General features: G+C 34.4%; 1 pseudogene; it reads right to left on the reverse strand.

The window, feature by feature from the left end:
• Positions 1–8586: 8586 nt before the first annotated feature.
• On the reverse strand, positions 8587–10109 carry LOC101721285 (protein FAM114A2 pseudogene; annotated as a pseudogene).
• Between the last annotated feature and the right edge of the window lie 6897 nt (positions 10110–17006).

Raw genomic sequence — 17006 nt, forward strand, 5'->3', positions numbered from 1 at the left:
AATGAGAAATCTCTCCCAGGAGAGAGTTTCTAGAGATGGCAGCATGAATTCACCAGCCTATAAAGGACTTCCCAAGGGAGAAGAGAAAGTCAGTGATAGGACTAAATGTGTATAGGACATGCGAATCAGAAATAAGGTCCTAAGGCTATGGCTCAGAGTTCTGAAGGGCACTGGTGGTTTGGTATCTTCTATAGCTGCCAGTTTTATCACATCTATAGTTATCCACGGGGAGGAGCAGTTTGAAGACTATGAAAAATAGTCACTAAATGGCTAAACATGGTTATCTGGACTACATTTAAAATAATTTCTTGTGTAAGAATTTAAGTTTGACACCAATGAGCCTAGAGGCCTTATGATCCTGGCTACTGTGATCAAGGGAAAAGCACACAGTAATTTTAGGCCAATATGCATGAGCTACCACTAACCTATTTATATAACAGCCTCATAAGGACATAAGTATAATTTATTGTTCTTTCTATTTACTCAATTAACCTGTACTGATAATCAGAAAAGTCATTTTATAGAATGCAGATCATGTAATTTTGTCATCAATAAATCCACTAGCAAGCAGCATAAACTCTTTTTTATAATGATTGCATGATTAAAAAAACTATTTTGCAGCTATAACACAAGAAGTTTAGATTACCAGTAAAATATAACACTATTCTTTAGCGCCTGATAGTCTAGTTAATGATTAGATGGGATTTTTTGTTTGTTTCTTTGCTTATTCATCAATAGAGTAAGTTTCAATGTTTTAAGAGGTAAACAAAATGCCTAGCATGAAATTATATGTACAAACTAAGGTACTAAGGAATGATATGTGCTAAATATTATTTTATGAAATGTATTCTGAAAAGCTCAGTTTCACAGAAAGGAATTCAAATTATGGTGCATAGGAACTAGGGAAATAAACAAGGCAATGCAGTTATAGAAGGAAATAATGGAAAAAAGTATATACTAATATATGTAGGGCTACAAGAATACCTAATCAAATAACTTTAATTTATAGTAAAAAGAAATGAGACTTGTGAATATAAGATGTTCAAGATCAAAGAGCTAGATAATTATTCATGAGCCATCCTTGTGATATGACAATATTCCAAGTATTAGTGACAAATAAGATTTCAACCACATAAATTACCAAGCAAATATACTATCAGAGAACAAAGTATTTGGAAAGAGTTTTTGGCAGTGAATGATTAGTGGAATATAGATTTTTTTTAAAATCACAGAATACATGTTAAAATTGAGCTTTCAGAGTGATAAAATGTACTAATGACATTTAAATATAATGAACTGAGACTGCAGTTGAGAAAAAAATCAAGGTAATATAAACATAGAAACTGGAGACTTTGCATGTGACTAGTAATTAACAATTCCATTTGTCCCTCAATACATACTAATTCATCACTATATTTGCTGCAGCAAACATAGTTTAGTCCGACCGTTATTTGGGAAACACATAAACTCTATTTATATGTTCTTATGAAGGCTTATGAGGGTGAGATTTCCCGGAACTTTACCTCTCCCTCTCCATGATGGACATAATGCACTGAGCTTGCCATTTATGTAGCATATTGAGTGCCTGTTGCTAAGTGGTATAGATCCATGGGTTTAAGAAGTGTCTGTGCACACAGTTTCATCACTGTCAATTTAACAGTGTGTATACTGTCACAAAGAGTATTTCCATGGCCATTTTGAAAGATTTATAAGTTTTGGAAACTCTTGGCAAAGAATTAGCATAAATGGTATGGGAAGCCAAGGGGCTTTTAGACATTATAAGGACAGCACTATAAGTGGTAATTACGAGTTTAAACATGTATTAGTTCTACTGAAATTTAATTCTCCGTTTGTATCACATTTTCAAATGTGAAATATTGTCCTTTTCTGAGCAGGAGGTGGAGTTTTTCAACTCATTTCCTCCTGAAGAAAACAACCTGAGTTCCAGAAAAAATGAAAATGACACAGAGCTCCAAGTAGCACACTTGGAAGAAGCATACATTTTTGTTATTTCACTTTGCTATGAGGCTACTGATAAGAATAGCGGAGAAAACTAATGAATGAGAAATTCGAGGAATTAAAGTACAGAAACAAATTAATTCTTTTTTTTTTTTTTTTTGGTACTGGGGATCGAACTCGGGTCCTTGCGCTTGCGAGGCAGGCGACGGAACCACTGGGCTAAATCCCCGACCCAACAAATTAATTCTTAATTATGGTAAATGTATAATAATAATATTTTAGAAAATTTTCTGGAAGAATAGTTGTCGCTAGCCAGTGATAAGAGCTTTAAAAAGATATAAATCCCCTTTCCTTTAAAATTTAATAATAAGATTTTTAAAATATAGTTACCGTGAAGGAGATGCTTCTTTTCATATGGTGAATTTGAGTTCTCCTACAGGACAGCAAAGGGAAAAGTGCACATTCTGCAATTCTTGTGTGGCAAATTGCCTAATACGTCACAGGTGCATTTCAAATATTAAACATTATTAAATCACACTCTCTGCTTGTGTCACACCATTAAAATTTGACCTACAGACTTATGAAATGATACTTTTCATTATTTTGTCTAACAGATATTCTGTTGAATCTGAAAACTCTTAATATAGGAAAACAAGACATTTAGAATTTTAGTGAAATACAATTGAAGTTTAAGGGATTTGTTTTCCACCTATGGATATAAAATTCAAAGATGTAAAATTTTAATTGTATGAATTTAGATACAGTAAATCTAGAAAAAAAGTACTACTTTACATTGAAAACTTTGATTATGTAGAAAGTAAACTAGTTGATTACTACCATTTTCGTAGATTCTATATACCATTGTTATTGAAATCTTTCACTTTATTTTCTGGGAACATGACAAAGAAAATGTTAACTAACATGATACCCTACTTTGGACACTATATTTAATTCTTCCTACTATTTTTCTTGTCTAGAGGATTATTTAATTTGCCCTCTTTGGTTAATCCCTTTTAATTCATTCAAATTAACCTCAAAAATTTCAGAGAAGAAAATATAAGAAGTTTTCAAAATTACAATATCACTGACTATTCCAAAACAGGTAAAAAGATCTTTCTTGAGCTTTGAAATTAAAACATAATGAAGATCAGGTGATGAATAAAAGAATTTCTTCAAAACTTACTTTCACGTTGAAAGAATTTTTAAGTTTCCAACACATACTTCTCGTTTCTACAAAAACATTTCAGTGTTATGTGAAACAGATGAAGAAAATCACCTAAAATCTCTAAAGTTTGGAAGCAAACATTTTGATGGGATGAACATTGAAGAAGAAAGAATTTTATGGACAAATCTGCACCCTCCAATAAAAACAACTATTCTTTAATGAAAGAGAATCATTCTAAAACTGTAACAACAAATGGAAAAGCTTAGGATAGCTGATTTTTCCTCTGAGTGGCTTCCCAACAGGAAGGATTAAAATAACTCAGGCATCACTAAGCTCTATCTTAAATCAAAGTGAAAGTATTATATGTCAGCATAGTGAAGTCTAGAGCATTATTTGTATCAGAGAAAAATGCAGGCATCTCTACCATAGGAGATATTTTATCCCTATGAACTAACTTTTATGGGAAAAATTAATGGAATAAAAATATGAGCAGTTATAACAATAGCACTTGCAAGTGACAGGTATTGCCTAAGAATAAATCTCTTGCTATCATAACAAAAAACACTGTAGGAAAGATCCTCAGTCAAGAATGAAATATCAGTTAAAAAAGTTCTAATTTTCCCAAAATTGGCTAGAAAAATAACTAGAAAATTGATTATACATGGACACAGTGCCAATGTAACAGATTTTTAAAAAATTATATATAATACCAGTGAAACTTTAAATTTCCCCTCCCAAGAAAATACAGACTTCTCCCAGCAAATAGAGATTTCATTTAGACTTTTCACTACTATATTCTCAGAAATCAGTTGGAGCAGAGGTAGTTAGAACATTCTCTTTTTTTGCAAAATACAGCTCCATTTAGTAAACCCTAGGAAAACTGACACCTCTGCATTCATTCTGGGACCAAAGCAAGTTTGGACATTAAGATAGTAGTTTAGAAATGAATGTCAGCGGGTGTATCCAATCAAATGTTCATTCAGTAAGTATTCTCTTGAATCAAACATAAAATCTTGGGCCTGGAATTTAGCTCAGTGGTTCTGCTTCCTGCCTCACAAGCACAAGGTCCTGAGTTCGATCCCCAGTACAAAAAAAAACATAAAATCTTCAGCCTCTATGTTCGTTAGGTGGAATGTCAGTATTCTGAGTACCATCACAGCATGAATTAGGGTGCTTATTGACAAGGCAGAAAAGGCTTGTGAAGAGTAACTCTGGTAAGAATGAGATACCTTCTACACGTTATGGGATGAACATCCACAGCAATGAACTAGATAGAAGATGGCTGACATTCAGAGGTGTTTGCCAAGCTCATACAGCCAGATGGAAGATGGATCTGGATGGAAAGTTGGAGGTACAAAGAGCACCTGTAAACCTCATTGCCTACTGGACCCAATGTTTTGCCACCTGACAAGTTGAAGATTCAACATAAGAAGATAGCAGATATATCATAAAAGCACTCCACTAAGAAAATGAGATTTAAGAAGTCGACATGGTGAGTTGTAGCCTGAACATGCAAAGGAAGGAAAAAAATTGTTACCAGATTTCAGAAATTAATCCTTTGTAGAGATCCACTGATACAGATCTAGTAAGCCAAGGTGACCTAATATGTAGACCACTCAAGGAAATAAATGCCCTCAATCTCATTCTCTCTGCTTTTAACATTCCTTGGGCTATCCTCTGGGACCCTCAAGTAGAAAGGAAGGGACTTCTCCACTGGGCAGAACAATGTGAGCAAAAATAGACTGGATTAGGGGGTTATTTAGCATATACATGTATAACAATTAAATAGCTTCTGATCCCCTGAAATTGTCTCAGATCCAACAAAACTGTCATCTTTTTTCAATGCTTTGTGTTTGTTGTTATGTTTTGGCTTTGTTTTATATTGCATCAGCAGAAATACAAGTCCTGAATTCAGCAAGATACTTATAAAATAAGTTATTACTTCATTCTCCATATTAGTATATAGAGTATAAAAATTTAAATCTTGATACCAATTTGGAAAGATCTTGGGACAAAAAGAGAGAAAAATCAGGAAAATGTTTGTAAAAAGTTATTTCTCAAACTGCCAGAGCTTTGAAGACTGTGTGGATGGATGGACAAGTGGATGGGAAAGACAGGTAAGGAAGCAGAATTTATATATAATCACCTCAGCAGGTTAAGATCACAAGGAAAGCTCTAAAGACATTCACACGAGTAGTGAGAAGTTATGGAAACAGTTCAGTTATTCTATTTGGAAATCTCTTTTAGCAATGAATGCATGATATCACAAGAAAAGTTACAACCAGGGATTTAGCTCAGTGGCATCGCTCCTGCCTTGCAAGCGCAAGGTCCTGAGTTTGATCCCCAGTAACAAAAAAAAAAAAGAAAAGAAAAGTTAAAACCTATGAAAAAGTTGAATGAATAAAATAGATAATAATTATGCCATGTAAAACTTATAGGAAGAACTAAAATAAGAAAGGATGAATTATATGTTCAAAAATATATTTTGGCAAAATTATTATTCTCTTAAGGAAATGAGAGTGATAGGAGACATGAAGTCAAGAAATTAATTCAAGAAGATTGATAGAGTTTGAAAAATGATGCATAAATTTGATTCATTAGAAGAAAGGAAATTTTACAAGTTGACAAAAATAAAATCATCAATGCAGCAAATTTAAGAACTTTGGGATAAATACAAAATTGTGATGCTGAAATAATAATTCACATGTGGGGCCAGGGATTTAGCTCAGTGGTTCCGCTGCCTGCCTCGCAAGCCAAAGGACCCAAGTTCGATCCCTGGTACCAAAAAATAAAAAAAAAAGAGTATACCATCTGAAATAATTCACATGTTTATTAAACACTGACTGTGTTCTTGGAATTGTGTCAGCTAATGAAAATACTGGCTTTGACAAGGAAAGAAAGAAAAAGAAGACAAAGAGGAGAAGAGAGAGGTAGAAAGAGGAAAAGGAGATAAAGGTAGAATGAAAATATCCTATAGTTAAAATGTCTTTATTCTTGACCAAAAATGCATTTAGATCTATTTGAAATATAAACCAAATTATGACAAATAGTGATGTGTTATCAAATAAGAAATTGAAGGAACAAGATAGAAAATAACAGCAGAGGATCCCCATTAGGTGAGATGAATAAAAAACTTTCTGTGAACAAGACTTTAAATTTAATACAAAAGTGAAATAATCAAAGGCCTACAAAAATATGGGTAACAGGCTGTCTCATTACTGTTCTTGTTGCTGAGACAAAACACCTAACACCCACAAGTTCAGGGAGGAAAGGTTTATTTGGCTTACAGTTTGTAGAGGTTTCTTTCCATAGTTGGCTGGCTCCAGGGCAGAGCAGCGTGGTAGAGGGTCATCACAGTGGAGAAATAGTCCATGGCAAGCAGGCAAGTGAGAAAAGCAAGTAGCAATTCCAAGCAACCTTAGCAGCTTTTCTTCTGCCCCTTTTATATTCTGCCTATGTTACCATGCTTAAGGCAGTGCCAAACCAGTAAGTGGACTGATTTAATAATCACACACTCTTAATCTCAGCTCCACACACTCTAGATCTAGCCTCCTCTGAAAAAGCCCTCAATTATGACCACATGAGGCTTTGGGGAAACATCTAGACACAAAATATAATAGGGACCAATGTAGGGAATTTTGTTTTTTCTGTGACAAACCATGTTTATTTCAGTTTACAAATGTGCTTGAAAAAGTCAACCATATTGCTTGCATTCACAGTCAGTTAAAAAAATGACTTCTGCTTCAGAACTAGTTTAAAGGCATAGCAATGGCCAATGTGCACAGAAAGACAAATGTGGGGCTGTCCAATAGAAAGAGATGATGATGTCTCCCAATTTAGAAAGGTAGGCCAGCTAGAAACTTCAATGGTGGAAAGGGCAACACTGATTTGTTAGGATGAAGTGACCACAGTAGACTTCCTGTGCTTTGACTTCAAAGGAAGTATGCTGAGAGCGCATTTGGATTTCTTTTTATAATTTCCAGATGAACTGACTAGGGAAAGGAATAGTTAGACATGAAGGGATTTGGGATTTGACCAGACAATCTGATAATGAGTGAGGATGGGGCCTCAAGTAAAACACGGAGAAGTGAGCCCATTGATGTTGACAAGCAAGCATGAGGATATAGTTTTCAAAACTCCCCCTACAAACTCCCTATAAATTCAACAGAGGGCTTGATGACATATTCACTAAGAGGCTTATTCTTAGAACGTCCTCATTTCTCAATGCTTCATCTTTAGGCCTTTTATGAAAATGCAAAGCATGTTAAAATACAATAAAAGATTTTAATTCTTGATATTTGTGAAATATTGCACTTAAGTGGCTACATTAGATTATATTTTAAGAATTTTAGAAGATGAGGGACAGAGCTCACAAAAGTTACTTCAACCAATAAAAACCACAAAGTTGAAAAATTTCTTTAAAAAAGAATGAATACCAAAATAGCTTTTAGCTATTGAAGAGAACAAGAAAAGCTTGAGATCTGGAGGTTTTTAAAAGCATGCTAAACAGTACACTAAAACAAAAAAGAACAAGGAAAAAAATGTATTTCAGAGGTTAAATCCTGTTATAAATGAATATCATTTCTATGAGTGTATGATTGACTTCAATAATACTCAAACAATAAAAGCCCATTAACAAAAGGACTTCAGCACTCCTCTGGAGTTCGCTGTTAAAGAATTTATCTTGCATATAGGCTTTATAAAAAACAGCAACAAAAAACAACCTGAAGTGACTTGAAGTATCTGCAAACATGAAACTATTTCTCTAAATCACATTTATTGGCCTTGAATGCAGTTGAGTGAGAGCTGCCTATAACCTGAAGCTTGTCGTCCATGCGTGGGAGAGTTATTTGAAGCCAAAGGGTGCTTTGGTATAGGTCATGTGTCTGGAAGTATAATATTCTAGAAAGTTCTCCTCAATGCCAAATATCTACTGAGAATTAAAGACAGGATGAAATTTCTTGAGCATTTCCAAGAATTCACATGATAACAGGCAATCATTTCAGAGTTTATATACGCTCAGTTTTCTTAAAGTGATAGACCTTATTCTAGAAAGGAGCAAGTATATGACATTAACATTAACATAAACCAAGCATGTTGTGAATTCTAGAACACCAAATTAAATTGTTCTTCACTTAACAACCAGTTTTGTCCATTAGCTATAAATTATATCCATGACAAAATTGAGTGTTTTGCAATATATCAAAGACAAATATGCCTGAGTGACCCACTAGTCTTTGTTAAAGCTATTATTCTAGGACTTTCTACAAATATTCATTTTAAAATAATTCATTAATTCTAACAACTAGAAAGAATAATATAAGGACGATATAATTTCATCAGCCAAGAATAATTTCTTCAGCCAAGTAAAGAAATAAACTTGTACTTTAAACCTGTTCTCCTGCCTTTTTATGTGGTCATTTCTTGGCGACCCTAAATCCCAGGTGAAAATCTTCTGTTCTTCAATGTTCTGACAAAGGTTTCTGGACTTGTAGTTCATGTGCAGGTGATTCAGTCCTGTTCTCAATGAGGGAGATCTCCAACATGGGCAAGAGTAGCTGAAAGGCATCTTAGATGTAGGATGCACTGTTTGATGCCTCTAGAAATACTGCAATGATTAATGGGTTAAGGGTATCTGCCTTTTCTTTGACCCCAGCAGTTGTCAGGCAGGTAGTGAACTCTTTAGATAGAGAGGACAACTCTTTACACATCACAGCTGTCACCTGAGAAAGAATCTGGCTCTTTTCTGTGGCAGTCATGTCCTGCTTCTGGCCATGGAGAACCAAGGCTGTTGCTTTGTGAAACAGTTCAATTGAACAGGGAGTGAATTCAGTGAGGGTCCGGATTGCAAATGCATGGATATCCTCTATTGAATTTTTAGACAATTCCTCAGTATTTTCTGCCTCCAACTGCTTTTCTCCTTTCTTCTCTGCTAATGTGTTTGTCAGAATTGCCTCGATCCATTCATAAGCAGTATTTCTTGTCCTGGCAAGTTTCTCTGGTTTGGAAGAGACATCCAGATGGGAAAACAGCTCTGTTATCTCTTTGGTAAAATCTTCATCCCCTTTTTTCACTTCTTTCTCTTCATCACAAAACTCTGGTAGGGAAAATGCTTCTTTGAGTTGCTCTAATTCAAGTTTTAGGGTCTCTAATTCTTCTCCACTCAGAGAATTAAGTGTAGACCTCACCTTTATTTCACTTTCTCAAGAAAGCATCTCCAGAGCTTCTAGATGTGAAAGGTCTTGAAATTCATCAAAAAGTAGCCTATAATAGGTTTCTTGTCAGTTTTCATGGTAACCTCATTGGAGGTCCATAACTCTTCTTTCTCCTTCTCCTCTTGTAAAATCTGAGATAGAGTAGAATTTTGGTTCATCTGCCCCTTAGTTCTTTTAAAGCCAGGATCTCCTTCTGCTATTACATCCATTGTCTTTTCCCCAATTAATTCTAAGGCATCCAAACCCCCAGAGATAACACTCTTTCCTGTGCTCTGAACAGCAGTAGAAATGGTCGAGAATACACCAAATGGACCAGCCACCAGAGAGGAGTTTTCATTCACTCTGGCATTTGTCTCTCCTGCTGCACACTTGATTTCAGAGGAAATTTCACTGAGACTAGGGATCCCAAGGGAAGTCTCTGCCTTCTCAATGACATTTGAAATATCTTGTCCTACTATAGCCACTGTGGCTGAAGCTGAGGAGAGCAAAGACTTGGCCCAGCTTCTCCAGTATCCCCATCCAGTCTGGATTACATCTTTAGAAACAGTCTCCTGAACTTTGGAAGTTTCAAGGTCACTGGAAGGTTTGACCTCTGGTCTTTTCCAAGTGGATGCCACAGGTTCTGATTTATTCTCTGGCTCAGCACTTTGGTCAACAGACTCAGAATTCTTGTCTGGTTCACAGTTTCCATCTTCAAGGGTAGGGGTTGCCTCCCTTATTACTGGAGTCTCAGTATCATCTTTATCTAACATGATTAGAACATCACCACTTCTAGCCACAGACTTGCCTGTAGGGAAATATTTTGAAGGAAAAAAGAGCCTGAGGGGACACAGAAGACTAAAAATATGCCAACTATCATTTGGAGCTGATTAAAATATAGTAAGTATTAATAAAGCATAGTTATGGACAGCTGTAATCCTAGCATTCTGAGAGGCAGGGGGATGGCAAGTTGAAGACCAGCTTGGGCAACTTAGCAACTGAACAAATTCCTGTTTCAAAAATTAATTAATTAGTTAATTAAATGAATAAATAAATAAATGGGAATGTAGCTCAATGTGAAGGCCCTGGACTCAATCCTCAGTAACACCACTGCTACCAAAAAGTAAGAAAAAAAATCCCAAAACCAAAAAACAAATCTTATAGTAAGCATTTAAATATATTTTACATCTTAATGAAACTATATACTTCTTTTACCATAACTCTACAACCTGGGGATTATAGATGTAGACATAAGTTTTGAGAGAGGTTAAATTATTTCCCCAAGAAGTTTAGTTATGAAATGGTTGATGTGAAAGCAGGTCAACTTGATCCCAAAGCTCATAGAGAATAGATTCTGAAAAGCAGTATTTTTTGGCTAATTATTACCTCTGAACAAAGTAAGACAATTAATCAAAAATAAGAATGTGTCCTAAAATAGAAATAAAAAAATGTCAAACCAAGAGCTTTAATTTGAACAAGAAAGAGGTCAACATGTACCAGATGAAATTTATGGAAAGCAAAAAACACTGAGACATCTCCCAGAAAAATTATTTTTGTTAGCTTTGAAGAAAACATGATTTGAGCAATGTTTAAAAATTCAGAAAAAAATAATTATCCTAAATCTGTGGGATACTTCCCGAAGCCACCTTGCTCCAGGAAATGTTGGTATCCTTTGTATTCAGCCACAAGATGGAGAGAAACTTTTAAGATCATATTACTAGCTGTTTATAAAATAAGTGTAGGAAAAAACATATGTTCTATCGCCATATATGTTTCTGGCTAGTTCCCTTTCACAATATAGTTTTTCCTCTAGTGAACCTTCTAAAGTCACCTACCCATGTACTCAGAAGTGGAAAAAGATTAAGACTAGCTAGCATATTTTTTATAGGCAAGCAGAGAATATAGGGTAATAACTCCTATGTTGTGATGGAATATAAAATCCTTTTATTAATCTATTTTATTTTATTTTATTTTGGATAAATGTTATGGATTGAGTGAAACAATAAAAATTGATTCATTAAAGTACAACCACTCTAGTCCCCTAATTCTTAAGGAAATATAAATTTGTATATTAAGAGAAAATTAAAATATTATAGAAATTTAGTCAGCAACTCATGTAGATATCTCTAGAGAAGACCTGTATAATCCTAATAGCAAGGCAGCACTCTTAAAGGAAATAACAGATTCATGAAGACAATATTTAAAAGCCTTTTTTATTTTATTTATTTTTCTTATTTTTCCAGTACTGGAAATCGAACTCAGGACCTTGTGCTTGCCAGGCAGGCATTGCACCACTGAGCTAAATCCCCAGCCATTTTATTTGTTTAATTTTTAATTTTTTTAAATTTTAATGTAATGCAAGTAGATATTAATAAAGAAAAATATATAAACAATTCTAAGGAAAAATGTTTTGTAACAAAATAATTAGAGAATAACAATGGTAAATACACTGTGTGTCATGATCATGATAGAATATATTTTCAATTGCTAATCTATCTCTCATAATAATAATACTATAGCTTTTTTGTATAAAACATTTTACTTATTAGTAAACTATCACACACTCAGAATAATTTTGAACAAATTCTTATTTCACAATATCTATTATATATTTTGTCCTTATTTATACTTTCAGTTTCTCACACCAGTGAGACAATATGATATTTACACATGTATGTCCAATTTATTTTACATAAGAATATGGCTTCTAGACGCATCCATTTACCTATAAATGTCTCAAGTTTAACTTTCTTTATTCTTCTGAAGAGTGTATATATATAAAATCACATCTTTTTTGTCCATCCTTGGTTGATGGGCATTTGGGTTGTTTCTAAGCTTTAGTTATTACAAACTGTGTCACTACAAACATGGGTGTGCATATATTATTTTGGGGAAGAGGAATAGGTGGGTCAAATGGTACCTAGTTTTTTGAGGAATCTCCATACTGATTTCCACAGCTGTTACACCAGTCTACACTCTCACCAACAGTGGAGAAGAGTTCCTTTTCCGCCACACCCCCACCAGCACTTGTTGTTGGTTGATTTCTTGATAGTAGCCATTCTTTCTGTAGTCAGATGGAATCTCAGTGTTGTTTTAATTTGAATCTCTCAAATGACCAGTAATGTTGAATATTTTTTCCATGTATTTATTTGCCATTTTTACCTCTTCATCTGAGAAGTGTGTATTCATCTCAAATACCCATTTTGGGATTGGGCCTTTGAATATGGAGGGTCTGATTATTTTTTCAGTTCTCCATATGTTCTAGATATTAGTCTGATGAATAGCTGGTAAAATTCTTTTCCTACTCTTTGTGTTGTATCTTCACTTTGTTGATGATTTCTTTTGCTGTGCAAAAACATTTTAATAAAATGAAATCCCAGTTATTGATTCTTTGTAGTATTTCCTGTGTGGTCTGGGTTTTAGTCATGAAGATTTGCCTACACCTATGTCTTTAAGCATTCTACCTATTCTTTCTTCCTACAGGTTTATTGTTTCTGTTTTAATATTTAGATCTTTGATCTATTTTGATTTTGGTTTAGTGCATGGTGAGAGACATAGGTCTAGTTTTAGTGTTCAGCATGAAGAAAGCTAGTTTTTTTCCAGCATTAAAGAGGCTATCTTTCTTCTAGTGAATGTGTTTGAGCCCTAAAAGCCTTTTAAAACCACAGTAAAACCTAGAAACATATGGAAAAAAATTTTTTATTTGAGAAAACATATTTGTCTAATATTTCTTATGATGTTTTAAATATACTTTATCATTAAGGGTACTTAAATAGCAACAAAAGAATTTTGAGTAATATGCATTTTTACACAGAAATATATGCTTAAATGTTAGTAAAATGTGATACATAGCAGTACAAGTAATCAAAAATGTATGTTGATGAGAAAAATTTTTTAACCTGAGCATATTGGCAAATATTATAAATTATCATCAGGAATGTGAAGAAATAAATAGTCTTAGCCAATTGGTAATTTATTTAAATTTTCATGGTTTAGAGACAACTGATAAATATATATATATATATCATATAAGTAATATATATATCATATAAGTAATATATATATCACATAAGTAAGAGTAATTACATAAACTACATTTATAATTCACTTAACCTTTTTAGTATTTTGCCAAATAAAATAGATATATTGTTAGATAGATGCATATTCTTACTTACAATTTAAACTATAGATTTTGCTTTTTTTCTTCAATTTTATTTTATTTGTACATTTTAGGTATACAATATAATGACATTCATCAATGGAAATTTACACCTTTACATAATATCTCTTGGTTCTAATTTTCCCCCCTTTCTCTGCCCTCCCTTCAACACCTCCATCACTCCCTATTTACAAAGACTTTGTTTCCAATTTTCCATTTTCTCATATTAATTCCATTCCCTTCTTTCCTTTCCCCTACGCTCCAAATTCCCCTCTCCTTTTGCCCACTTTCTGCCTGTTTCACATTATCTATTATACTTTTTAGTCCTTAGTTAAATTTTCAGTTTCTCACAATAGAGAAGCTATTCAGTATTTACGCGTGTCCTATTTATTTCACTTAGGAGTATCGTCACAATGTGCATCAATTTAGCTATACCATTTTCTAATTTTTCCTATTTTATGGCTGAGTAGTACTCCATTTTAGAAAAAAAAAAACCCACATTTTCTTTTTCCAGTCTCCAGTTGATTGGCATTTGGGCTGTTTCCAAGTTTTAGCTAATACAAATTGTGCTGCTATGAACATGGGTGCATATATATCACTGCGGTCTGATTCTTTTACTTCTTTGGGGAAGATACCCAGCAGGGGAATAGGTGGGTCAAATGGGACTTCCAGTCCTAGTTCTTTGAGATATCTTCATACTGATTTCCACAGTGGTTGCACCAGTCTACACTCCCACCAGCAGTGGAGCAGGGTTCCTCTCTCCCCACAGCCACACCAGCATTTGTTATTGGTTGATTTCGTGATAACAGCCACTCTTCCTGGGGTGAGGTGGAATCTCAGCATTGTTTTCATTTGCATCTCTCAAATGACCAGTGATGTTGAACATTTTTTCATATGTTTGTTTGCTATTTCTACTTCTCTGTCTAAGAAATGTCTGTTCATTTCAGATGCCCATTTTTGCAGTGGGTCTTTAAATTTGGGAGGTCTGATTTTTTAAAGTTCTTTATAGATTCTAAATAGTAGACCTTGGTCTGAGGGACAGCTGGTGAAAATTTTTCCCACACTGTGGGTTGACTCTTCACATATAGGTCTAGTTTAATCTTTGGCAAGTTGAAACCCAATTTTTCCAGCACCATTTATTACAGAGACTTTCCTCCAGTGAGGGTGTTTGGTTCCCTTGTCAAAGATGAAGTGTCTGAGTGTGTCTGGAGTTGTTTCTGCATCTTCTAATCTGTTCCACTGGCCCTCAGGTCTCTTTCTTTGCCAGTACCATGCTGTTTTTATCACAGTAGATTTGTAGTATAGTTTCAAGTTGGGAGTTGTAATTCCCCCTGCCATGTCTCTGTTACCTAGAATTGCTTTTGCTATTCTCAGTCTCTTCTTGTTCCAAATGAATTTTTGGATTGTTTTCTCAAGGTCCCTGAAATATGCTGCTGGGATTGCAATTGGGATTGCATTGAATCTATATAGCAGTTTTGGAAGTATGGCCATTTTCACTATGTTGATCCTTCCTATCCAGGACAAGGGATATATTTCCATTTTCTGATATGGACTTCAATCTCTCTTTGCATAGTGCTATAGTTTTCAGAGAAGAGGACTTTGATTTCTTTCAATAGGTTAATTCCTAGGTATTTAAGTTTTTGGGATGCTATTGTGAAAGGAATTATTTGCCCTATTTCTCTCTCAGTGAGTCTTTCATTCATGTAGAGGAAAGCTATTGATTTTTATATCAATAACCTTGTATCCAGCTGCTTTACTGAATTTGGTTATTAAGTCTAGAAGACTTTTGGTAGAGTTCTTGAGGTCTCCTATATAGAATGTCATGTCATCTTCAAATAATAACAATTTGACTTCTTCATTTCCTATCTTTATTCCTTTTATTTCTTTCTCTTGTAAAATTGCTATGGCTAATGTTTCCAAGGTTATATTGAACAGGAGTGGAGATAGTGGACATCCTTGTCTTGTTCCTGATTTTAGTGTGAATGATTTCAGTTTTTGATCATTTAGTGTGTTACTGGCTGTTGGTTTTCCATAGATGGCTTTCATCAGATTGAGGTAGAGACTGTATTCCATTTTTTTGTATGGTTTTTATCATTAATGCATGTTGGATTTTGTCAAATTCTTTTTCTGAATCTGTTGAGATGACCATATGGTTTCTGTCCTTGGCTCTATTGATATAGTGTTTTACATTGATGGATTTGCATATGTTGAACCATCCCTTCATCTCTGGGATAAATCCCACTTGGTCAGGGTGTATGATCTTCTTGATGATCTTTTACATTCTATTTGCCAGTATCTTATTAAGGATTTTTGCATTTATGTTCATTAATGAAATTGGTCTATAGTTCTCTTTTTTGGTCGGGTCTTTCCCTACTTTGGGGATCAAGGTGATGCTTATTTCCTGGAATGAATTTGGGAGTATTATTTCCCTTTCAATTTCATTGAAGACTTTAAACAATAGTGGCAGTAGTTCCTCTCCAAGTGTCTTGTAGAATTCAGCAGTGAAGCCATCAGAACCTGGGCTTATCTTAGTTGGTAAGATTTTAATTAACATTTTCAATTGCATTGATTGATATTGGGTTGTTTAGAATTTCTAGGTCTTCTTCGTTCAACTTTGGTAATTCATACCTATCTAGGAATCTGCTCATTTCTTCTGCGTTTGCCTTCTTATTGGTGTATAGGTTTTCGAAGTAGGTATGGATGATACTCTGGATTTCTTCTGGGTCCATTGTAACTTCACCCTTTTGATTCCTAATTGCATGGATTTGGGCCTTTTCTTTTCTTTTTGTGATAAGATTGGCTAAGGGTTTGTCAATTTTGTTGATTCTTTCAAAGAACCAACTCTTGGCTTCATTGATTTTTTTGTATCATTCACTTAGTCTCCATTCCATTGATTTCTTCTCTGATCTTTATAATTTCCTCCCTTGTGTGAGCTTTAGGTTTGTCCCACTCTTCTTTTTCCAGAAGCTTGATGTTCAGCATCAGGTTGTTTAATTGGGCTCACTCTATTTTCCTTATATGAGTATGCATTGCTGTAAATTTCCCTCCTAAGACTGCTTTCATTGTGTCCCATAGACTCCGATATGTTGTATTGTGATTGTTATTTAAGTGAAGAAACTGTCTGATTTCTTCTTTAATTTCCTCTGAGACGCATTCATTATTCAGATGTGTTGTTCAATTTCCATGTGTTTATGAAATTTTTGCAGTTTCTTTTTCTATTGATCTCCAATTTGATTGCATTATGGTCTGATAATATACAGGGGATAACTTCAATTCCTTTGCACTTACCTAAATACGTTCTATGAATGACTATGTGGTCTATTTTGGAGAAGGACCCATGTGCAGCTGAAAAGAAAGTGAATTCTGATTTTGTGGGCTAGAACACTCTGTAAACATCTATTAAGGTTATTTCTTCAAGAGTTTGACTGAGTTCTAGTATTTCATTGCTTATTTTTTGTCGAGGTGATCTATGTATTCATGACAGTGGGTTATTGAGTTTCCCCCACTACTATCATATTAGTGCTAATTT

Source organism: Heterocephalus glaber, unplaced genomic scaffold (assembly GCF_053883595.1).
Source record: "Heterocephalus glaber isolate CG9 unplaced genomic scaffold, H.glaber_assembly_v1.0 deba00000122, whole genome shotgun sequence".
Lineage (NCBI taxonomy): Eukaryota > Metazoa > Chordata > Mammalia > Rodentia > Bathyergidae > Heterocephalus > Heterocephalus glaber.